The sequence below is a fragment of the Monodon monoceros genome, unplaced genomic scaffold (assembly GCF_005190385.1).
Source record: "Monodon monoceros isolate NGI ecotype Baffin Bay Population unplaced genomic scaffold, NGI_Narwhal_1 Super_Scaffold_11, whole genome shotgun sequence".
Classification (NCBI taxonomy): Eukaryota; Metazoa; Chordata; class Mammalia; order Artiodactyla; family Monodontidae; genus Monodon; species Monodon monoceros.
This window is the reverse complement of record NW_021703767.1, coordinates 110,914,683-110,931,181: the sequence shown is the minus strand read 5'-3', so window position 1 is coordinate 110,931,181 and position 16,499 is coordinate 110,914,683.

Below are 16,499 nucleotides of genomic sequence, written 5' to 3'. Positions count from 1 at the left end.
TTGGGAACTTCTGGATACTTTCAAGAGCTTTAGAAGTCAAAGGAAATTGGTCTATGTTATATTTAATCTTACTTTAAAACTCATGACTTTCCTTTTTACTGTCAGAGTGTGGGGCTTATCACCCAGGATTAACTTTGCCTTTTAGATTGCAAATGGAAGGGGAGAGCATGAGAGAGAAAAATATGAGAGGTTTTTCCTGAAGTAAAAGAGAAAGAGTTGTAATAAAGCTGAGGAAGGGATGGAATTAAAGAGGATATTGTATACTTAACTGAGCTGTGAAAGGTGGAAGATAAGGAAATGGAAGACCACAACTTGGGCATGCCCCACCTCAGTGAGAAGAAAGAATGAATGTGAAAAAGGAAAAAAAAAGTAATAATTGGGTGATGAGTGCTTCACAGCTTTGGAGATGAGAGACAGAAAACCATACAACAGAATGTTAAAATGGCAATTTTAAAAGTCAGGTTTATTAATTTAGAAAAACCTTACACTGTTGAGAGAGTAGCATTGACATATATACACTACCAAATGTAAAATGGATGGCTAGTGGGAAGCAGCTGCATAGCACAGGGAGATCAGCTCGGTGCTTTGTGACTACCTAGAGGGGTGGGATAGGGAGGGTGGGAGGGAGGCTCAAGAGGGAGGGGATATGGGGATATATGTATACATATAGCTGATTGACTTTGTTGAACATTAGAAACTAACATCACTATTTAAAGCAATTATACTCCAATAAAGATATATATATATATATAAACCTTACACTGTGAATTAATTGACTGTCAAGAGATTACCCTTACTGTCTTAGAGCTAATAAAGAGTAAAAAAAATCTTTTCTGAAGTTTAGGGAACAAAAATTATAGATGCATTCATTTAAACTTATTTTCACGGAGTTAAGGAATTTCCCAGTCCTTAACTGCAATGGTTAATATATTGCAATATTAACTACATATGTTCTAGCAAAGGATAGTTTTTTGAGATCTGTTGGCAAAACACTGTCATGCTTTAATTTGTGAACAGTGTTGCTCTTTGGAAATAGGCTATTAGAGGACATATAATTCTTGGTTATGTGTTCTTATAGAAGTAGTCCCCTTTATTATTTAATAATATATTCCACAGTTTACACCTGCTTGTATGTGTGTCTGGGTTGTGTATACGAGGCAGGGCCATGCCATGTTCTTTTGGGACAAAGGTATTATAAGTTAAACAAGCCCCTATTGGGACTTCCCTGGCAGTCCAGTGGTTAAGACTCTATACTCCCAATGCACGGGGCACAGGTTCGATTCCTGGTCGGGTAACTAAGATCCCACATGCTACATGGCATGGCCTAAAAAAATTAAAAAAATAAACAAGCCCCTATTAATGATTTCACTGGAATTGTACTTCAGTACTCTAGATGTAAAACTGATAATAATAATTGACCTCAAACACATTGATATAAGGTTATCCTCTATGAAAATATCACATGCATTTTAAATGTCACTACTTCATACTTTATTCAACATAATTCATTATAAAACAGACAAAAGGCTAAATATATGCTAAAGGTTAAATACTTAGATCTATAACAGTAAGAAAATTAATAAGTTTTTGAAATAATAAACTAAAAGAAATCTATATTTTTATCTTTCCTGGCCAGAGAAATTGTTAACAGCATGCTAGCAAGAATCATCCTAATTTCTGCAAAACACAATTTTTACTGCAGTGTAGGCAGGGCCTAAAATACATTTCTCACTACTGCATCTATTTTTAATTTCTAATTCAACATGGAATTCTTAATTCACTGTCTCTAAGTTGCAGGCTATTTACAAAGGCTTAGGTGAAATACTAAGCTTTTACTGAGTATTTTATTTTTAACTTTTCTCTTCCCTAGGAATAACACAAAATAGACTCCTTTTGAAAATGTGATAAGGATGTATCTGGTGCATTTTTTTCTGCAATTTTTAAAATAGATTTCCTGCATCAGCAGTGACAGTGCTCTCTCAACCAAGCAAGTATCAGCTAAAGTACATTCTGGACATAAAGTGCATAGAGTTAATTAACCTTAACATATGAAGGTTAAGCTAAGTGAAGTCATTTTAAAACAAAAACAATTAATTCTTAGTAGTGTTTAGATTTTAAAAAAATAATGCCTTGGTCTGTCTCTGTCTCTCTGGAAAGTTTGCAGGTCTGTGTTTTGGATTTGTTGTTGTTGTTAGAAAGAAATGTATGTCTAGTTGGCACTGTGCAGTGCAGTTCTATTTTTACCTTAATTCATCCTAATTTGAACAACATGATTATATCTACTTACAAGGTTCAAGTATCACCCATGGGATAAGGCCAATGTCTTTTAAAGCACACAAGATCTGCATTTTTACTTCTCCCTATAGGCAGATATGGACTTTTAATATTCTCCTTTGCTCTCCTTGTATCCTCAGAATGACAAGGAAGCAGAATCTTGCAAGATTTTATAGTAAATGTTTTCTCACAAGCTTTACGGTAATCATTTCCGATTCATTTAAGCCATGAGACAACAAATAAATTATTGTTATGAGGTTTTGAGATGTATTTTAAAAAGTGGCCATGGGAAACTAATCTTTGGTGGTAGTAGCAAGAACAGTCATTACCTTGGGGTGGAGGTGGATAGTTACCTACTGGGAAGGAGCCTAAGGGAACTTCTTATTATCTTGTTCTAGGTGGAATCATACATACAGTTCATCCAGCTGTGCACTTAGGATTAGTGCCATTTATTTATTTATTTATCTATCTGTTTATTTATTTATAAAAATGTGTGTGTGTGTATACTATGATGTGTTACGGTCAAAATTTAACCAAAAAAGCTTTGGCTTTGATGAGAGTCAGACACAATTGGATTACAGGGACATATTTTTCTGATTCAATAGTCAATTTTTATTTAATACCAATAAATAATGTTTGATAGAAAGTCTATGTTATATTTGGATAGAAATTTATTAACTAATAGTAGAGTAATATCCGTTAAAGTGAAATCGATTTTCTTCTTTGTTCAACTCTCATTTGGGGAAAAATTAGACATTACTCTGTACAATATCATATCCCACACTTCTTACCTTTTTCTACCCACCTTTTGTTCTCCATATTCATTCTTCAGTGCCAAAAAGCTACTCTCTTTTCTCAGTGGGGACAGCCATTTATCCATTCCTCTAAAAGGACAAAGCTGGAGTTGAACTACAGCACAAATTCTCCAGCACTCTAATTCTGTGCTTTTCTGAGAGAGGAGTATTGGGACAATCTAGGGTGTGTATTTTTCAGTGTGGTAAATCAGTGGGCTTAGGGCTTAGAGCACAACAGAGATTTTTTTTTTTTTCAATGCAGGAAAGAGACAAGGCATCAACTAGGAAAAAGAAAACAATCACCTATGGGAAATTTTTGGAAATGTCTAGGAAAAGAATCATCATAAATTCCCTTTAAGTATTTCTGGTTGTTTAAAAATTTCTCAAAACCTCCTGTCTTGCTTCATAGACACTGTTCTTTTTTTTTTTTTCCACATGTATTTGGGGACCTTACAGTCTCTGAAATGGTTGAGCATGTTTTACATATTTAATGATCTCTTACCCCAAAACAAAATGAATCCTGCCATACCAGTGTCAGTAATCTTCCCTGAAGATTTTAGAATTTTGATCTCAGGGACAGTTAAGCCTTTATAAAAGGAAAAGCCAAAGAATAATGGGATTTAAAAAATTTGTGATACTAGGGAGTGGACAGTGCTCTAAATTTTGACAAAGTGGAGAGATGGGGAAGAGGCAAGAATGAGAAAAAGCCCATGCTAGTTGTTAATTGTTGGCTATACCTTATCACATTTAATTTTGCCTGTAAAAATTCTGCGGGACAGGATGGGATTTCTTTAATCACCTCCCTCGAGAACAAAAAAGTAAAACGTGGTAAATTTTACTCAGAAGCCCCTGAAGGAATTTGAGCACAGAAGTTATTTTCAATCTCTTCACAGATATGTTTTTATTCCTTACAAGTCCCATTGTTTTCAGACTTTTCAGCAGTTAAGTAACTGGTCATCCTCAAGTCCACCTCGGGAGAAATTGGTAGGAAAAAAATGAAATTAACTGAAGGACATCTAGATACATAATGATTTGTTCAGGGACACACACACACACACACACACACACACACACACACACACACATTTGAAATGAATACTCCAACCTGCCATTTTAGCTTCCTCAATCCTAAAATTATGGTTGATAAATATTCTCTGAGGTCAGTTTAATGGTTGAGATAAGCATGTTTCATATTCTGCTGCATCTATTTCTCTATAACAAATTACCTTCAAAAGCATAACAGCTTAAAACAACAATAACATTTATTGTCTCATACAGGGTCAGGAATTCAAGAATGGGTTAGCTGGATGGTGCTGGCTCAGAGTCTCTCATAAGGGTGCAATAAGGTATTGGTTAGGCCGTAGACACCTAAAGGTTTGACAGGGCCTAGAGTATTTTTTCAAAGATGATTCACTCACATGGCTGACAAATTAATGCTAGTTGTTAGTGGGAAGTCTTAGTTCCTCCCCACATGGACCTCTACATAGGGTTGCTTCAGTGTCCTCAGGACAAAGCCACTGGCTTCTCCCAGAGCAAGTGATCCAATAGAAAGCAAAGAGGAAACTGCAATGACTTTCAGGATCTAGTCTGAAAGGTTAGAGTTTGGGCTTCCCTGGTGGCGCAGTGGTTAAGAATCCGCCTGCCAATGCAGGAGACACAGGTTCGAGCCCTGGTCTGGGAAGATCCCACATGCCGCAGAGCAACTAAGCCCCTGTGCCACAACTACTGAGCCCGCGCTCTAGAGCCCTCGAGCCACAACTACGGAGCCTGTGTGCCACACTACTGAAGCCTGCACACCTAGAGCCCGTGCTCCCCAACCAGAAGCCACTGCAGTGAGAAGCCCATGTACCGCAACGAAGAGTAGCCCCTGCTCACCACAACTAGAGAAAGCCTGCACGCAGAAATGAACACCCAATGCAGCCAAAAATTAATTAATTAAAAAGTTAGAGCCTGCCACCTGCGTAATAAGCTGTTGATTTTAGAGATCAGTATAGAAGTGGGCCTCACAAGGGCGTGAATATTAGGAAGTGAGAATCATTGGGGGAATCAACATGGAGACTGGCTACCACAGTCCTCTCTGGTCCCCAGTAATTTATATTCCTCCCACTAGCAAAATATTCATTCTTGCCCAAGGCCCCCAAAAGTCTCATCCCAGTGCAAAGTCCAGAATCTCATCTTCTCAGTCAGATGTAGGTGCTGATGAGGCCTCACAGGTGTAGTCCACGAGGTACAGCTCCCTGGGTGCAGTTCTGTGACCTACAGGCCTGGAGACAAGCTATCTGCTTCCCCCACACACACCTGTCATTCATAGGATAACTGCTGTCAACTCCCCTTTGAAAAGGGGGAGGGCAGGAGGCACAAAAAGGGCATTGGTCCATAGTCGTTCTGAAAATCATTTAGGCTCATATAGGAACTGGAAAGTTTCATATATGTTGAATTTAAAAAGAAATCATACTCCATTATTTCTGCACTATCCTCTTGGGTATAGAGGTTAGATTTATTTGGTGTGGGATGCTGACTAATACCTTTGCAAATGGCAAAGCACAAGAAACCCTTATGTTATGAAACTTCCCATTTGCAGTTGCATATGTTTCATGTTAAAGGGCTTAGAGATTTTAAATAAGTACACTAGTGATGCTTGTGTACTGCAGCAACAGTTAATGATAACTAGGTAGTGGTTTTAGAATACCAAAGGGAAAGATATACAAGATAATGACTAACTTTTAAGAAATAGGATATATCCTTTGTCCTGTATCTTTCTGCTAGCTTTCTATCTATTGGCTGAGTAGCTTCTCTCAGAGAGAAGAAAGGAGTTTTTTTTTCATGTTAATTAGCCACCCTGGCAAAAAGGTTCACAACTATGACAGTATAGTAAGGTGGTTAAGAGCATTGACTTTGGCATCAAAAACTCTTCACGTGAAATCATAGTCCTACCGGTTACTAGTTATGTGACCTTGGGGAGGTGAGTTACCTGAGTCTCACACCTACCTAATAGGAAGATTGAGAAGATTAAATGAGATAATATATATAAAGCACTTGGCACACTGTCTGGCCCAGAATAAGCCCTCTAATTATCATTATTATCTAAAATTATTGGAATTATCTGTGCATTTCACTACTCTTGGGGTCACAGTTTTCCCGTCTGCAAAATTACGGGGTTGGACTCAATTTCTCAGGTTCCTTTGCACCTCTACCAGCCTACAGTTTTTCCAGCTGAATTGGCCACAACAGCCTTTTTTCCCCCAATAATCACTTGCATTTACAGAGCACTTTTAACTTCAGAATCTTTCGTATCTGTTATCTCTTGATTCTCATCATCACTCTGTGAGGCAAGTGGGCAGGGAAGGCAGCATTATTCTCATTTGACTGGCGAAGAAAATGAGATACTGAGAGGTTGTAACTTGCCTGATGTTGGCTACAAAGTCAAAATTAGAGGAGCCTGGCACTTACGGTATCATCCCAGGATTCTTTCCTCTAAGCAATATGGCCTGTCTTAGTGTTTCATCTACTTTATTTCAGGCAAGAAACATGAAAAACAGTTAAAAGAGTGCCCAAGTAAGACCATAGGAATTAAATATAAAGAATATGGGCAGTTCTGATCAAAACCGATGGGGGATAGGATGTATATATTACATCTCATTTGTTCACACCAACCTGAAAACGTCAATTTACCATGCACCTTGACTCCCTTGTGACACACTAGGATGTCGTAATATGTATTGGTAGGGTGCTGTCATTTCTATGAGTTGTGTGTAACTTTTTAACAACAGGATGTGAGTAATTACTCAATTCATCAGTTTTCTTCCTTTGCTATTGATTGTTTCCAGTTTCAGCCGGGGGGGTTTTTTTCATTAAAGTGATTAGCTTCTCTACTATTTTAATCAGTAGCTCTGTTTGCAAATCAATGACTAGAAAACACGTCTAGAGGAAATAAAGGGCATGTCGTTGGTAAGCCCAAATGGATAATTAAGGAGTGGAATAGACTGAAGCCTGAAGTAGATAAAGAAAAGGAGCTGGAGGGAATGTTCTCAGCAGCCTCTCTCCTGCCATACTTCTTCCCTGAAGTGGGACTCATGCTAACATATTGGGGCATGAAGCTAAAATGTTGGTCAAATATTGACTTTTCATTGGCAAGACTGTCTGGCCATACCCTGGTTCAGAGTACCAGAGATTTGCTGAAACCACTGACACAGTAGATTAAGCGCCATTACTCTGTGTGTAGTCAAGGGATTTAGTATTATTTGTTTTTAGTTACTGAACCAGAATGCCATACCCATTTTCATGGCATTTATTTGGCATGGTTTTCAATTGTAGAATTCCTGTGGATAATGAGACAGCTTTCTATCTAATCTTAGAAGGAGTGAAGAAGATTCCAGCTGAAATATCCTGCCAGCTGGGAGATAGTGTGCTCAGTTCCCAATGAGAATCTAAGAAGTTTTAATTTAAAAACTTTACCAAGTCCCTTCAACCTCCTGAGTTTTTAGCTTCACTCTCTGTGGAACTCTGAAGGCACAACTTTTTAAGAATTAAAGATATGTTACATATACTATATATATTTATATACTATGTAAATTATATAGGAAATAATATATGTATGATTATATAATATATAAATATATATGTTTACATAAAAACAATAAGATCTGCCAGCAACATATTCTTTCAAGGATCCTGTGTCAAGAAATGAAAGGTCATTAAGGAATGGGAAAATTTTCAGCAAGTTGCTATTAAAGTGTCTTGACTAAAAATTTATTTTCGGTAGAAAACGCCTTCAAAAACATTTATATAATGTTAAATGCCTAAGTGTTTATACAGAGCTGTTGACTGGGTTTTAATATCCCACTGGGAGGTTTAGGTGGAAACAACTCTAAACACACTTGCCCATTCTTAAAGTCTTAGAATCAGCACTTCCTTAGGCTCAACTGAAACATAGTAAATTCGTTTGGAAGATATCTAAGTTTGTTTTTTTTCCTGAAGAAAAGTTTGGACTATTTGGACACATAGAAAAATGTCATTGTTATGTTGAGAAAGCATTGCAAATGGCAAGGTTTGCTCTCACCTTGACTGTTAGTCCGTGATATCAAAAACTTTTACAACGTAGCTCCCTATTAGTAACTTTAGTGGCAGAACTCTGTAAATAAGTGCTACCGTGTACTCTGCCATTTTGCTAAGGAGTAGCTAAGGACTTCAAAATGAGCACCCATCAAATAGTTTGGAGGCTTTCATCAAAGCTCAACTAACAAGAAGTTACAAGAAGCAAGCTTCCAGTTCCCCACCTGGGCTCTTTGCCTTATCTGTAAGCTTCTTGAGGTTATGACTCACAATGTTTTGACTTCTTTTTTAGTGTTTTTCATTGTATGGTCCTGGGGACCACAAAATTGAAGTTTGATAAATGCTTGCAAAGTTACAGTTCACTAAACTGATGAGAGAAGGAGATGAGGGAGATCCCTGCACCCAAATCGGAGTCCAGAAATAGAGAAAGCCTCAGTGCAGGACTAGCCTTTATTTGCCCTGTGACATCATGGGTGAATTTTAGGAAACATAAAGTTGTAACATACTTAAAAATGATCAGACATTTCTATTTCACTTTTTCAAGACCTCTGGCTTTCATATGATTGAGGGCAGCACTGAAGAATTCTCTTCCCTATTTTTCTGTCTCATATATAATTTCCTGCTATTGCATGAAATCAAAGATGTCTACATTATAATTTAGCAAAGTTATGAAAGTTCTAGAAAAATATTTTATGATGACTTTTATTTCTATTTTATATTTGAGATTCAAGGTTATAAAATAGAAATTATTTTTTTCCTCAATGTTTATTAGCTTATAATTTCTCAGAATGACTTTTCTCAAAAGAGACTATTTAAATGACAAGTATCTGTTTTTCACAATTGTGACATATGGGCTTCTCTAGAGACTATGAAATTTGGGAGAGTTATTCTCTCAAATCTCCAACACCTCCTTACACATAAATGACTGCCTAGGCCATGTATGAATGTGTTTTCTGTTTCCTGGGCATGTTAGAATATTGTTCTGAAGTGAATTTCCCTTTTAGCCAGTCAGCAGATATGTAAGGAGTGTCTATACATATACTGTTTCCTAGGAAATAAGTGATTGGAACACTTTTCTCTTGATATTTTCTGAAAAGTGTTACAGGTTCATAACAGTCAACAAAATAAAGGAAATTGGGGCACAAACAGAAGAGGCCTAAAATATTGTCAGTGTCATTGCTAATGAAAAGCGTGCATGGTAATGAACAAAACATTTCAGCAGGAGGAAATGCAATTTTGCATTGATCTAACCACATTCAATAGATTATAATACAGTTATGTTTTTTGTTTTTTTGTTTTTTTTTTTGCAGTACGCGGGCCTCTCACTGCTGTGGCCTCTCCTGTTGCAGAGCACAGGTTCTGTGGCCATGGCTCATGGGCCCAGCCGCTCTGCAGCATGTGGGATCTTCCCAGACCAGGGCACAAACCCGTGTCCCCTGCATCGGCAGGCAGACTCTCAACCACTGCGCCACCAGGGAAGCCCAATACAGTTATGTTTAAGCAAAAGGATCTTGTGTACTTTCAACTTTCTTTCTGTTTATCTCGATCATACTGGGATTTGGAACAAATTTATATCCGTACTTTATTTTCTGAGACCTCCTATTAGTGGCTTCTTATTTTGTTTTGATTTGTTTTGTTCTTGGAAGTTTTGTATTATTTTTTGGCATTAGATATATGCTTAAAACGTATTTCTTCATTAATTCCATAAATGAAATAGTTACAGAAAACCCATCAGAGAAAATTCTTTTAAAAATTTTTATTGAGTGAACTCACAGTCCTTTAAAAGATACCATTTTCAAAAATCCCTTAAAACTGACATCTGGTAACTGTTGCATTATAAACATAGTGAAATGAAGTCCATCTTCACATATTTTCAGATGCTTTTCTTTATATTCCTTTTAATGGGCAACACCAACCTACCAAATGTACAGAAAGTGTTTTGAAACATACTTAGTGTCTATAGCAATATTACTTCACAAAGGAAAAATATGAATTTAGAGAGTTGCGTTTTTAACACCAATTTAATTAGGTTTAATCTTTTTTCCCGCTTGTAAGATAGAAAGACATGACATTTCACATAATCCATCTCCCACTCCACCCCCCATTCCTCCCAAGTCTTCACCCAGAGGATTTCTGCCCTCAGCATTTATATTAGGGAGGCTAATCAGACACTGGAACTTGCAGGTTGGTGAGGCCATTATGGGTCCAGGAATTAAAATTAGCCCAGTTACTCCAGATCTTTGAAGATTGCCTTTGAAGAAGTGGGAAGCAGACTCAGAAAACCTGCTTGTGAAGCCATTCAGACTCAAATAAGGCCTATCTACCAGAAAACAAATTTATTAATTTAGAATGGGGAGCTAAAATATTGAGTGTACAATTAAAAAATAAGATTTCTGGACAGAGTATGGTAGACTGCCTCTCTCCTTTCTACTCCTGGCTATCAGGGCCCTCAGAGAGCATCACTCCATCTTAGAAATTGCTCAGAAAATGGTACCAAATTATGGATCACTTTGGCTCTTTTATTGGTGTCATTACTATACCAATCATTGCTTTTCAGAGGACTGTCATAATCAGGATTCTCAGTTTCACAGCTCATTGTACATTGCTTATATTCTTGTTTATTTTTTATTGTGGTATACCTTCTTTATAGTAAAGTACCTGATCTTATATGTAAAGCTTGATGGATTTTACATATGTATTGTGAAAGGATTTCAATCTAAAATGGAACGAGAGGATATGAAATGGAGAATCTCATTCATCCACCCTCAGAACAGAACTTAAGAATTGAGTGGCTGATTTCCCGTAAATGCTCGATTTACGGAATACTGAGACTTATCTCTTGACAGTGAACTGAACATCCACCAAGAATTTCTCCCCATCCTCAAGCCAATGAACTTGCTGTTTGGTCTCTGGCTGGACTTTCCCCTCTTTGCACTCCTTGCCCACAAATACAGCCCCTGTCCCCACCCCAAACCCTCAAGGGATTCACCTGTAAGTTGGTCCAGCCTCATTTCCTGAATTGCAATTCCTCTGCTATTCCTGAATAAACTCAATTTCTGGTAATTTGAGCTTGCCTCAGATTACCTCTTTATTTAGGTTGACAGTATACACCCATGTAACCATCACCCAGATTTGAGATATTGAACATGTCCAGCACTCAGAAGTTTTCCTCATGCTTCCCGCAGGCAATCCCATTCGCCAATGCAAACCTCTATTCTGAACTCTGTTTCTCTGGCTGAGTTGATCATAGTTTAGTTGGCTCATCTTGATCTTACCTAGGAAAATGCTTTAACCTCATTTGAGTCCTGATCCTATTATGGAATAGATTCATTAATGGAAATTTTCCTATAAACGATAAGCCTGACCATACTATGTGGATTCTACCTAAAGTAGAAAAATGAATGTCTTAAAATTGTCTTTCTAACTTTTTTTTTTGCTGTATATCTATCTCTGATTTTAATGTCCAATTACCTGCCTCCCCACCCCTTTATCCTATAGCTATCATCTATCTCTCAGGTGCTGTAATAAAATCCCAGGAGAGAAGAATTGGTCCTGGTGGTAGACATGGCAGAAAATCAAGTATACTCGAGAGGAACGTGAGGGAAGAGCCTGTTTGGGAAAGTAATAGCTGATAAACATGGATTAGGGAGGCAGAGAAGTTGAAGATCTACTGAAGGGATAATGATTCAAGGAACTATAGAGTTCACCAGTCTCAATGAGCCAGTTCACTCATTGGTCAACACTTGCTTAATGAACAAATTTTCGTTGATCATAGGATCAGTGTTAAGTGCTGCTGTATTGTATTGGTGTGACGAACCTTTCAGCATGTTGTGTTCTCAGAATTGTCTTCCTATGTCTGTTGTCAAAGCAAGCTTTACCTTTCAATGTGGGATATACTACTTGAAAGTACTACTAGAAACTGTTTTCTGGCCAATCTGCTAGCTGAAGCTGGGTTGATTGATGCCAGAAACCGTTTAGAAGTCCCTCAGACAAAGCTATGGTAATGAGGAGGATTTGGGGCCCCTTTCTTCTAAGCCAGTAAATAAATACAACGATCAACACTTCATTGTGATGGTTTAAATGATGTTCATATTGAATATCTATGGATCAGAGTATTCCGGCAGACTATTAACATCTTCGTATGAGCAGTTAAGGGAAATATTTTCTGAACAGTTTTTCCTTTGTACTGCTTTCCTTTTTACAGTGTTAACATTTCTCCTAAGTTCTGCTTTTTCAGTAGAAAACTTACCCCTAAATTAAAAAAAAAAATTAAAGCAGGCAATTCTTTCTAATTGTTTCACACGGCAGAACTCTCTAACTTCAGAGTTTGTTCTTGGAATGTTCTAGAAATATTGCAGATCAAATTGATGCTGTAGAGCAATGTAATATTAGAATTCTAATCTACAATTAGATTTTTTAATGTCTTGAGTATCCAAAGCCAATTTTAAGGAAGTAAGCGTTTGCAGGTAAATCAATCTGATGATTTCCCCTTTTTAAATTAAAACTAAGCTCAATGAACAACTCATTAAACTAGGTTGAACAGCTAGGTTAAATGAACATCTTCAGGAACAATCTTAAAAGAGAGAAAATGTCACAAAGGCTAAACATGACCATCCAGAGCCTGTGCATATATAGAAGAGGGGGAAATTATTCTATTTCTTCGACTTGGTGATTAAGGTTTATAGCTCCATTGGACAGCTTCTCTCCTAGTAGTCACCTATGTAATTACTACCCAGCCTCCAAATGTCCATGAAAAGCACTCCCTACCCAATTGCCATGGGTTGAATTTGACTGTAATATTTACACCAGTATTGTAAAGGGATTCTCTTGTATGATCATGGAACTAACAGAAGAGTGATGGGATTTGATATGACGTAGACAGCAAGAAAATGGAGGTAAAAGTTACATGCAAAAAGCAGTGTACAGAAGGTGCTGAAGGGGAGAAAGGAAATATAGATAAAGCCAAGAAACTCTTCTTAAAAGGAAAATCTTTTAAGGACAGATCCTAACACAAACAGAAAGTGATGGAGAAAGCAGGGACTAAACACATTTAGAAAGAATTTCGGAGACCCTGACATCTAACCAAATGCCAGCGGGTGTGGGGATTGAGTGGACCAGGTAATAACCGATAGGAGCAATCGGTATGACTTCCCTTCTGAAGCATGACCCCTTTCCTGAGCCAGTGTATACCTATTATGTGCCTTTGGGCTCTCTTGAGAACCCTTGAGTGCATAGCTTTCCCTCTGTAAGCCTTAGACTTCACCAAGGCCAAAATAGTGCCCTCGTTCTGGTGGTGATGGCACTCGTATACGTGGAGCTGCAAGAGAGTGAAGGTATGCACACAAGGTGGCATAACCTTTTGATACCATGTCATAACTTGTGAGAATGTTGCCCCAAGGATACAGTGTATGAAGTTCACTAAAGGGGACTCTTGCAAAGAAGTCTGGTGAAACTGCCCTGCCCATTCCCTATGACACACAGCGTAAGGTCTGTGTTACAGAAACTGAAACGGTTAGGGAAAGCATGATCAAGCATTACTGAGGCGGAAGCTGGCGGGGAGGAAAACCCCAACATGTTCTGTCAGGTCAGCAGTTCGTGTGGCTATAAACAAGTAAGATTGCAATGTTGTGAGGTAATCCTAGTCTGACTCAGTCCTTTATCAATAGCTTTCAGGTCATGTTCATGAATCTTCTGTTAAGCAAATACAACAGTTTCACAATGATGGCATAGTTAAACGTTATGTCTCTGCTTATCCAATCCTCTACTTATCCTTTCCTATATTTACTTTTCTTGAAATAAATCCCATCACAATACAGAGCAATGGGAAGAAAATAGGGGAGGAAACAGTGTCATCTTCTCTTTATATCCCTATGATCCCTCTAACTGAGGCCACATTCTATGAGAGCAGATACTTGGGAAATCAGATGAGAGAGAGAGGAGATAAAGCATTTTAAAGCAGAAACAACCTTCAAACTCACTGCATTCAATTCCCCTAAATTTATAGATGAGAAACATGAAGGCCCAAAAAAGGAGAGTGACTTGCTTAAGTCATACAGCAAGTTAGTGGAAGAACCTGAATTAGAATTCCAGTCTTTTGATCTCTAATCTTAATCTAAAAGTTAAAAAAAATTTTTTTTTGTTTTTTTTGATGTGGACCATTTTTAAAGTCTTTATTGAATTTGTTACAATATTGCTTCTGTTTTATGTTTTAGTTTTATGGCCTCGAGGCATGTGGGATCTTAGCTCCCTGACCAGGGATCAAACCTACACCCCCTGCACTGGAAGGCGGAGTCTCAACCGCTGGACCGCCAGAGAAGTCCCTAATTTTATTTTAATTTAACTATAGTTGATTTACAAATTGTGCTAGTTTCAGGTGTACAGCTTCAGACTCTTTTTCCTTATAGATTATTATTAGATATTGAATATGGTTCCCAGTGCTATACAGTAAATCCTTGTTGTTTATCTGTTTTATATATAGTGGTCTGTATCTGTTAGTGCCATACTCCTAATTTATCCCTCCCCATCCCCTTTCCCCTTTGGTAACCATAGGTTTGTTTTCTATGAGTCTGTTTTCTGTGAGTCTGTTTCTGTTTCATAGATAAGTTCATTTGTGGCATACTTTAGATTCCACATATAAGTGATATCATGTGGTATTTGTCTTTCTTTGTCTGGCTTACTTCACTTAGTGTGATAATCTCTAGGTCCATCCATGTTGCTGCAAATGGCATTATTTCATTCTTTTTTATGGCTGAGTAGTATTCCACTGTATGTATGTACCACATCTTCTTTATCCATTCACAAAATAGTGGATCCCAGCTGTGTTGCTGAGACTGTTCTGTGATTCCAAAACAGCTAGTTTCCTTGGCATCAAGGTCTCTCTTCTCTCTGGACTCTATAGCAAAATAAGGGGCAGGTCAGTGTGCAGTCCAAGCATGGGGCATGCAAGGGCACTTGAGCACACTTTGATTAGCACATGTGAAAGCTCAAAGCCCATTTAAAACTGGGAGAAACAGGGCTCTGGAGACTCAGATCCGCGTGGGAAATCTCCTGGATCTTAAAAGACACATATATGTACTACTGACTGTAGCTAATTTTTAGGGTTAAATTGCTAGTAGGTGAGAACTCAAGACCTCTGACATTGCTGGGAAATAGATCAGCTCCAAGTAATAGAGGGTGTGGGAGTCAGGCCTCCAAGGAGCAAAAGGGTATAGTAATCAATGAAAGGCATTGCTAGAGGGAAAGACATTTTCTTGGGCATGGAACCTGAGGAGAGCTCCACTCCTCCCTAGGAGCTTGCATCGGATCTAGAAGTGAAACCACAGTGGAATCATCCAACGTCTACATGGGCTTAGCATTCATCATACTCTGGAAACCATCCAGAAATTAGAGAGCTCAAGGAAAAATTAATGTCCATAAATAGTGCTGTTGATTGTCTATAAATGTGCCTTTCTGTGCAGGATCTAAAATCTTGTAAATGGCTTTTTTCAATTATAATAAGAAATGAGTTTCCTCTATTCTGCCTCATCTATACAAAGTGATATGGAAATAAGGTAAGGGGCTTCAATCCCAGAGGCTGTAGTCTCATTATTTTTTTATAAGCATTCAAATCATTCAACAAATACTTATTATGTTCCTCTTAGTAAATCCATGTACTTTCTGATCTGAGCACAGGAGAGAAAGATAATATCTCAATCCTCATTAGAATTATAAATAAACAGGTGAATTAATTTAACAAAAAACATGGTCATGGATTTGGTAAGTGAAATGAAATAAGGTGGTTGCTGAAATAGCCTATGTCAGGGGGTAACAAACTTTTCCTGTGAAGGGCCACATAGACAGTGTATAGGCTATCTGGTCTCTGTGACGACCACTTCATCCTGTCCTTGTAGCCTGAACATAGTCGTACATCCCATATACATGAATAGCACACTGTGTTCCAATAAAACTTTATTTATAGACACTAAAATTTGAATTTCTCATAATTTTCATGTCACATTATTTATTTTAACCATTAAAAAGTTAAAACCATTCTCAGCTCATGGGCTGTACCAAAAAATAAAAATAAAAAAAAATAGAAGGTCAGATTTAGCCAGTAGACAAGCCCAACTATGGTCTGAATGTTTGTGTCCCCACCCAAATTCATGTGTAGAAATCCTAATGCCCAGTGTGAAAGTATTAGGAAGTGGGACCTTTGGGAGATGCTTCGGTGCTGAGGGTGGAGCCCTCATGAATGGCATTAGTTCCTTGTAAAAGAGACCCCACAGAGCTCCCTAGCTCATTCCATCATATGAGGACACAATGAGAAGTTAACAGTCTGCAACCTGGGAGAGGGTCTTCTCCAGAATTTGAGCATGCTGGCACCCTGATCCTGGGCTCCTA